We start from the raw sequence: 9643 nt of genomic DNA, 5'->3' as shown, positions 1-9643 counted from the left end.
GGTACGTGAGGACGAGGGGGATTCTTTTTTGGTTTTTATTGCATGGACGGGGTGTGAGGGATGAGGTGCGGGAGATGTGGGAGACACGGTTGAGGGCGAGCTCAGTCCATGTGTTTCAAGCAAATGGTCACGTGTGAAAGTCAGAGGGGAGCAGTCTTCAGTGGGGTGAGGAGAGACTGGAATCAGTCAGGGGGTACCATCACAGTTAGTCAAGGCACCTGTCCTATCCCAGTTCTTACGCTTCTTGAAAAACTTGCTGTGTAGCTTGTGGTGGAGGAGGACCACGAATAAATCTCAGCAGAAGCTTTTACTTTCGATGAAAGTATGCAGCTTATTACATCTCAGGGCTGAATCTTGTGTTTCTTTTTTTCGGCCAATGTCAGTTTTATTGAATTTTTTGGAGGGTTTCTTTCTGTAAGGCCTAGCAAGTTTTCTCATCTAATCCTATCAAAGTTACCACATTAACTAGCCACCACAACCTACCTCACCCCTATGACGCCCCTCTCATTCAGTTCATGCCATATTCTACCAGTCACCGCACCAGGAACTATTCACCAGTACCAAGATATACAAGAACGGACTGGCATCTCTGGTGCTGGTACCATCTTTAAAAGCCCATTGCGCACCTGGACAAGCACTGTCATCTGGAACTGCCCTTTAGAATTCCTGACATTTGACATGGACATGGCAGATAAGGGAAAATTAGCATGCTGCTTTGAACATTCTCTTCCCCCAGGACTGGCAAAGTGGGCAATGAAACTAGACCATACCAGCATGGCCAGGTTGCCATCCCAGTGGGTGCAGTCTCAGCCATCTGGAAGAAGGAATAGCAATGGAAGAAGAAGCTCAAAGACTTTTCCCATTCCACCAGTGTAAGTGCTATTATTTTCACTCCAATAGCTCACACTTACTCTGTGTTGACCACTGTCTCCATCTATCATCAAGACTCAAGCTCTACCACTCTCATTATTGCTTGCAACATCTTCCTTCACTCACTGTTACCCACCCCAAACCCTGAAACCACTTACCCCTGCATGACCTCTGTGCTGCTTACTCACTCACCTAGGACACCTGCCCACCAACAGTTGTGCGACACTCTTTCATCTCACTCAGTACTTGCATCTCTCTCATTCCAGGAGGAAAACAGTCCACAATAGGGCCAAAGGAGGCAAGATGGATGGTGTTTGCCTGACCTTCAACTTCCCACCCCTTATTAAAGGCCATCCAAGTAAGTTCAGAGTGAATCAGTGAGCAGTATGAAAGTAAGCGAACAGCCTGGAGATGCAGCCTGGTCCAATCAGTGAGATGAGTATGTATCCCTAAGTTAAAAGTGTCCTTCCTGTGGCATTACAATAATATTTGCCATTGAGCCTGAAGGTGCAGCACTAAAGTGTAGAAGTGTAAGTGGGTCAGAGATATGGAATGAGGGATTTTTCACAATAGCGCATCAGACGCCAACGTCTATGGATGTGAACTGCAAGTGACTAGTATCAACGGAGCATGCCCCTGAGATGTTGTTGCTCTTTGTCTAATAATTTAGGTCCCCTGGAGCAAACAGCAAGCTGAAATCACCACATACCTGCTTTGAGTTCCATGTTGAAAATTCTTGGCATCTAGTTTACTTATAGTGGATGGTACAATAGAAAGTTGCATATTAATGAGGCAAGATTTGCCGTTAAAATAGTTGTTAACAAGCAATAATCCACCTTAATAGACAACTCAGTGCTACGCAGCGAGAATCTCACCACGAGGACAGAAATTAATTAAAAGATGCAGTGAGTGGTTCCCAACATTATGGTTGGCCTCACTGGACCCCTCACATGATTTCACTACATTTTCCATCATAGACCATGTCATTCAGCCCCTCTAAAATTTTGCCCTATTTATGGCTACATTAGGTCTTGGGCACAGTATCACCTACAGGGGGATCTGCTATAACACATGTTCCGGCAACGCGAATTGGTTATAATGTGACTGACAAATAGGGGAACACTGTTTCTAAAACACAAACTTGCTTTGGCTATAACGCGATACCATCAATTCCAACCTCTCTCCTTCAACCCACGGACCAGGGCGCAATAGCAGATTTTAAAGCTCATTATTTAAGGTGCACATTTAAGAGGCTGATTGCAGCCATTAAGGGGGATAAGGACAGAGCTCTTCAATTTCGGAAGAGCTTTAACATCAAGAATGTAATTAGCATTATCATGGAGGCCTGGGGTGATGTCAGTAAGGACTGCTTGCGTGCGGTTTGGCAGAAGCTTCTCCTAGATTTTTTTTCAAGATTTTAAAACCTTTGGTCCGTCAGAGGGGCTCCCAAGAATCAAAGAACATTGTGTTGATCTTGCAAAGCAAGTTGGATTTGAAGAAGTGGAGAGTCAGGATGTTGAAGAGCTGCTCGAGTCCCACTGTGAACACCTCTCTTACAGCCAATCTACAACAACTTGTCACTGAGGGGGAAGTGGAAGCTGGAGATGATGAAGATAAAGTCCAAGATGCAGCACCATGAGAGCTCTCCGCTTCTGTTTTGTCTTCTATCCCGAGGGAAATTGAGAAGCAGTTGCAGCTCTTAGAGGACCATGATTACAATGCAGAATGCAGCAGGGTAGCAATTCGTGGAATAAGATCTTATTTGTCACCCTATGAACAGCTTCTTCATGAAAGAAGAAAAAGGGCAAGGCAGCAAAAACTGGATATCATTTTTAAGTCAACCCCTAAGAAACAGTCAGAAGACAATGAACCACAGCCACCCACCTCTGGATTAATTATTTTTTGCCCTAACCCTGCAACCACAACTGCACGTGAAGGTGATGATGATAATGATGATGATAATCCTTAGCCCCTGCGTTAACAACAGAACAACGTCAAAATCTCCTCCCCCATCAAGTCATCTTGATAGTTTTTCAAAGTAAAGTGTTAAATTTACTTTTATTTCATTATTAGATATGAATTAAACATTTATTCAAACTGTTCTATCCTTTGTGTTAGGCTTTTGAGTGATTTTTGAGCGATTTGAGTGATTTTTTTGGTGGTATGTCTCTAACCCAGCTTTTCCTATCGGCCTGTTATTTCTATAGTGCGATTTTCTATGATGTGATATTGATTAGGAATGCAACTATCATATTATAACAGAACCTCCTGCACTAACAAGAGGTAGAGAAGACATGTGTCAATATTGTCAGACTCCACAGAACTGATTGAGTGCCCAGAGGACGTGCAACATTATCAGACAGGATGGATCTCAGTGTAGCTCAAATGTGAACTGTTTCAGAACCTTATATGTCACTGACCACAGTGCATGATATCTTAACCAGTTTATAAAATACATTTTTATACATATAAGATAACAAGGTGTAGAGCTGGATGAACACAGCAGGCCAAGCAGCATCAGAGGAGCAGGAAAGCTGACTTTTCGGGCCTAGACCCTTCTTCAGAATTTTTATACATAGCTCTTTTATGAGGCTGGTTGATTTTCTACTGAATCTAACCAGAAGGATTCTTAAGCCACTTGAGGAGGGATTAATCCACTGATTGGAACAAGTATGCGAGGATTGTATGTGGGGGAGGCTGACCAGCTGGCCTCCTTCCTCCCTGGCACCTGGTACGCTACTCAGCTGGCACATTATTGACTAGGCACACCCACCCCTCCCAAATTCCAGGAACCCAAATCTTACACTTAAGTAATTTATTTACCATTTGGCAGCAGTAGTTAAAGTAGCTGTCTGTGATTCTGTCCTTCTTTAGGTCAGAATATAGCAGCTGAGCGCTGTGAATACGGGATGTGGCTTGTCTTCCCTGAGATTTCTGCCCTCTGAGAGAACTCTCAGAATGGGGAAGATGAGCTCTGCATTCAGAATCTACCGACAGAAATGCAAAACTCTCTCCTTTTGCAAAAATGAAGGGATGGAGTAGCAATCTGTGTGAACGCCAGAATATCTGGCCCATAGAGTTTTAGTTTCTCACTGCTACAGGGATGGGGAGAACATGGGAAACATAAATAACAAATTAACAAATGAGAATTGATGGAGAAACCATTTTATGTATCATCGTACAGGAATGAGATCAGAAATAGTCAATTAACCCTTTTCAACCATTCAGTTCGATCATGGCTGAACTCTATCTCAACTCTATTTTCTCTGTATGCGTTGGTATTTTTACCTAACAAGAATAAAAATCTATCTCAGTCTTGAAGACTGTATCTGCTCCTACAGTCATAACTTTGGGGAACTGAGCTCTAGGTTTCTACTCCTCATGTGAAGCAAATTCTTCAACGTTCACTTCTGACTGACCTTGTTCTAAAGACAAGGTTATTGATAGCCACTTGTTTGTGAGAAAATCCTTATGTCATTTGATCACCCGTCAATCTTTTGCAATCATCACTGCACTCATGTCATGTATAGATGAAGTGCATTTTTAATATCATTAATAATGATGCTATCAAGGTTTGCTTTCTATCATGTGGGTTTAAGTAATGGAACGAGGCCATCTATGCAACCATATCTCATCAAGCTTTAATGTATCAGAAACATCATTTGTAGTTTAAAAAGAAACTGCATCCCAATTTTTTACATATCATAAGATCTAAGAAATTACATCAAGAAACACTGTAGTTTTAAAAGAGAATTTGAATACAATCTGGGGCCCACTGCAAAGTGATAGCCCAACTTTACAAAGTTCATGACATTGGCTATCATCATTTGTACAATTCTGTTTAATTCTGGTAAGTTGTGATTTGATGTATAACTCTGCTCTGCTGTGATTGGGTTTCTTCTTACCTATTGTACACAATGAGTGTTTAACAACACAGGACTGCAGCATTTGAGTTTCTTGGTTAGTCTTTTTATGGGCCAGACCAGACCCCCCTCAAAATATTTTAAGAAGACAACTAGACTCTAACAATTTTCTATTTTTACAGGCAAATGCGAAGTGACCGGTCAAAATACTCGACGTTAAGCAAAACACATTTTATTTAAACACTATAGTTAAAATACAACCAAAGAAAGAGGAGTTTAGAATAACTTAACTCTATTCAAAAACTTAACAGAATAATAGATACAGTAACTATTACTAATTAACTGTTCCAATCTAGTAAGATCCCATAAACATATCCCTTGGCAAAAAGGAAAATTCAGAAATAGATTCTCACATGCAGTTCTCCAATCCAGGAGGAAAAAAAGGCAACAAGAGGAAATTCAAGAGAGAGTAGCAGCCAGGAGGCATTCACTGAAGCTTCCAACTCTGTTGAGACTGCAATAGCTTCTGCTTAAAGCTAATCTTAAAAACCCAGAAACCCTGATCTGTGAGAGCTGGCCACACGCATTCAGGCTGTTAAAGAAAACCCAAGGCCTCGTGGTTCTTGTAGTTGACTGGACACTTCTACCTTACAATCTCTCTTCAAATAAAAACCATGACAAAATAACTTCTTAAAATCACAGCATCATCAAATTCATAATTAACATGAAGACGAGCATTCCATTGCATCTGATGGGGTTGCACAGCTTAAACTACAAACTGACTGGATTCTCAGCTTTAAAGCACTCAATGATCACTTTGATTTGGATCCCGCACAAATGCAACTGTGCACTCATATTTGTTGAGGCAAAACAATTGGAAAACCACATTAAAAATAAAAATTATCACATGGTGCACCAAACTACTCAAAGTATTTTTCTTTTTCAGTTCCAGTGACAATGAAGGGCGAAGAAGGGAGAATGATTTGCTGATGAGGACCATCATAGTTCTATTGATGTTGTGCAGAGTAATGGTTCAGGAACAGTGTCAAAATGCACTGGAAGTTTTATACTGCGAATTAGTTTAAATTACAGGACAGATAATAACCCATCCTCTATGGTACCTTTTACAGACAGCAGAAAAGAGATTTGGACTGACAAATTTGCTTTTAGGTGCTGTACCTATGATAATAGAAATTGTACCTTTGAAATGGAATGCCAGAACAGAAAAAAAGCTGCACCAATAGTTATTGGAATTCATGCTTCTCCTTTCAATTACACCTGATGTTCTAACTGTGTGGGTATTGCCAGTTTTTAATAAAGTAATTAACCACATCAACCACATTGAAGTTGACTTGTTTATGTCCTACAGTTTAAAACCACATGAAAGATTCCATCTGGAAATAATTTACTCAAACAAAACAGTGAATTGAAAGAATGAACTGCTGTTTAACCCTTCAAATGTGAATGAGCCTTTTCACCTATTCCAGTCGATTAATTTATTCATGCTGTTGGATTGGTGACAATGGCTCTTGTTAAAATTGTAATGTTATGTGATATAAAGTAGGGCCAGGAGTTTCCTTTGCATTGGCCCAGAGATGCTGTGCAGAATTTTCCCAGCCTTACAATGACATGGGCAATGGCAGGTCTGTTGGAAAAATAAAGCTAGAATGGAAAAGTGAGGCTCTTGATGCGAAAAAGTCTGAATTTCCACATAAGGTCTAAATAGCTAAATGAGAATATCAGTAGTGAGTACTAAAGGGCCTAACTGCATGCATTAACATCTTATTATTACTGAACCTCACCTCATTTTTATGCAGGTTGCTACTTTCCCAGGTGTTGGAGAGAAATGAGATAGTGCCCATTCCTGACTTGGAATTCAGAGCAATTACAATGCAATTGCAACTCATTCGCTTCTTCTCTAGGCATCCATCTTGGCCAGCATTTGCTAACCTCAAAGGGTAGGCCCCACAGGCAGTGAGATCTGGCACTCTCTGTCCACAGAGAATGGCATTGGATGTAAACCAGCCTCACAACATCATCTTGGACCCACTTAGAGTTCAGCGCTTTATACTGCACTTTGGAGCTCTCCAAGGCTTTACACTGCAATGCTGCAGTCAGATTGATTTGCCTGCAGGGACACACACCTATCTCATGTACACAGAGAGCGGTTCATGTGTGGAATGAACTGCCAGAGAAAGAAGTGGATGCAGATACAGTTACAATGTTCAAAAGACATTGGATAAGTTCACGAATAGAAAATGTTTGGACAGACATGGCCAAGCGTAGGCAGATGGGACTAGTTTAGTTTAGGAACATGGTTAGCGAGGAATTGTTGGATTGAAGGGTCTATTCCACGCTGAATAACTCTATGGCTCTATAACAGGGTGCAATTCCAGTACCTTGGCTTGGTTTCTTAGTGCTCACTCATTTTGAATACTTGGATACTCACAGCATATCTGCTTGGTTTTACTTCGCCTGTTTGCACTTTGTGGCTTCATTCAGAACATACAAGTTTGCAGTACTTTTATCTCTCTGTGTCATTGAGCACTGACAGAAAGCAGGTATCTTGTCATGTCTGCTGGTAATGATCAGTCAAGGAGGTGGATTTGTTGCTGAACAGCACCATGCTATGTCAATGTCATTCCTACAGCATGTATCAGCAATGTAACAGCATGGCAACTCTACTGCATGTAGATCAATGAAGGAGTTCTATCTCAAAGTCTAAGGGGTGTAGTCCTCAGTCAATTCAAGGATGGGGCTGTTGTCTTTCAGGGGATATAGGAACAGTAAGTTTAGAGCTTCATCTGAGATTACTTCAGCAGTTGGACGTGGTCTGTCAACTGCTTGGTGCGATCACAGTCTGGGGATTCACCTCATTTCGGTCTGGGGAGTGGGCCATGGTTAGTCCTGCAGACTGAATCTAATCAGTCTGGGGATTAGTGATAAATCAGTGGGGGAGGTGTACACAGATCAGTCAGGGGCCTGGTCAGCCATTAGTCATGCTGTCATTTCATGTCAATCACGGGAGTCGGCCACAGTCAGTGCATTTAAAGTCAAGCGGGATAATCAGGAACAAGGGCTGTGATACGGAAGCCAAGTCTGGGAATTAGAAACAACTGGTTTCAATGCAGGGGGGAAAATTGTGGTGGAGGGCTGGGAGTTATTCCACACATCCATTTGGGAGATGACAGATCATTGGAGGGCACTACGGGTGATGGGGGTGGGGGTGTCACATCAGTTAGCACCATCCTCGTTTTGATGAAGGGGATGCAATACTGAGCGGTAGGTCTGTGGGTCTGAGGGTAAAGTGAGGAGATAAATAAAATGTTTGCTAGGAATGTGGGGAGGCTCAAACCTGATGGGGTTGACAGCGACTGCAATACTGGAAGAAACATGAATGTTTTCTAGAGGCCATGCTGAGCACCTAAAATAACAGCCTAAAATTTATCCTGTATAGCAAATTTCCAAATAAAATTTCCAAACAGGGGCTATTTAATGATGCTGCCGGTGTTTACTGACAGCGGTATGATTCTCTGGCCATCAGTTTGACAGTAGTCTCCCCATGGAGGGGTCATTTTATAAATGAAGAGAGGGATGTGGAGAAAGGAGGCAGCCCCTCAGGGTCCAGCCTTTGAGTTTGTGCATTTGGCAACTTTATCCAGCATTGGGCGGCTTGCAGACTCCTGGCCTGCCTGAGCAAGGGCCACCAGGTCTTGTTGTGTGGCCGGAAACTGCTGACCTGCCCGCTCTCTGATTGGCCTGGCAGCTCAAGGGGCAGGACTGCCATCCTTAATAGCACAGCATCGTGAGTGGCAGACAATTCAATGAAACTTGGAAAGGATGAATCCCGCTGACCACCTATGCCTTTCCTTGACAATGATCCATAACTGATTGCTAGCCATATAGCTCCAGCTGTGTACTTCTCTCAAAATTAGACAGTCAACATAATGACGTAAGTGGACCTATACTTCACCGTTCCATGCCATCATATGTTGGGAATACCAGGATGTCATATTCCAGTCTTGGGTGGAATCTTATCAGGGTCTGAATCATTGGGCTATCTGAAGATTTGTGGCAGAATTAGACAAGAAGTCATGTGATATCAGATTATCTTATTTTTTTGTCGAGTGGTAAAGTGAGTTTCTTGCTCTTCCATGGCAAGTTGCCAAACACATTTTTGACATCTCAACTTACTTCATCATCATTTAGTTTCCTATCTTGCCCAAAACATGCCAAACAATCCGGATGGTGAGAAATCTCAATGTGGAAGTCAGAGTGGGTGCCTGCTGACTCTGGCTCACTGCTGGTCAGTTTCCATGTTGCTGAATGCCAAACAGGGTATGATCCATGGGCATCAGCCCTGGGGACCCCTCTCAATCTGACATTTGGCAAGCCTTCATGACCATCATGGTACCTCTCTAATCGAAGTTGCAGACTACAAAGGAAGTTCAGGGCTGCATTGCAGGACACACTGGCAACTAGCATTGCAAAGGCCAGAGCTGCAGTGTGACTCTGTGCACAGGGGCAGGCAGCCACCTCATGGATTGGACCAGGCTGCATCTTGGGACTGCTTGCTTGCTCTTTCAGAGATCACTCGTTTAGTGCCTACCTGTTGTTCCAATCGTCACAGGCACACAACTGGACAGCTTGTCTTGTTGGCCAGCAATCCTCAGTCAAGGGACCGATACCCTGCTTTACCACAGTGTGCCATGTCAACTTCACACCGGCAACATGTGCCAGCGTCTTATATGGCAAACATGTTGTGCAATGTAGGGGAAGCTTACACGAGTAGTCCTCACCAAAATCCACAAAGTTAGCCGTAAGTCAGATGTCAAGGCACAGTAAGTTCAGGGCGGTCTCCCATACCATTCTGGGGGATTAGCTGCAATCAGGTGTCTGGTAGAGGTGAT

Source organism: Rhincodon typus, chromosome 6, assembly GCF_021869965.1.
Source record: "Rhincodon typus isolate 14 chromosome 6, sRhiTyp1.1, whole genome shotgun sequence".
NCBI classification, from domain to species: Eukaryota; Metazoa; Chordata; class Chondrichthyes; order Orectolobiformes; family Rhincodontidae; genus Rhincodon; species Rhincodon typus.
Note: the sequence above shows the minus strand (reverse complement) of the source record.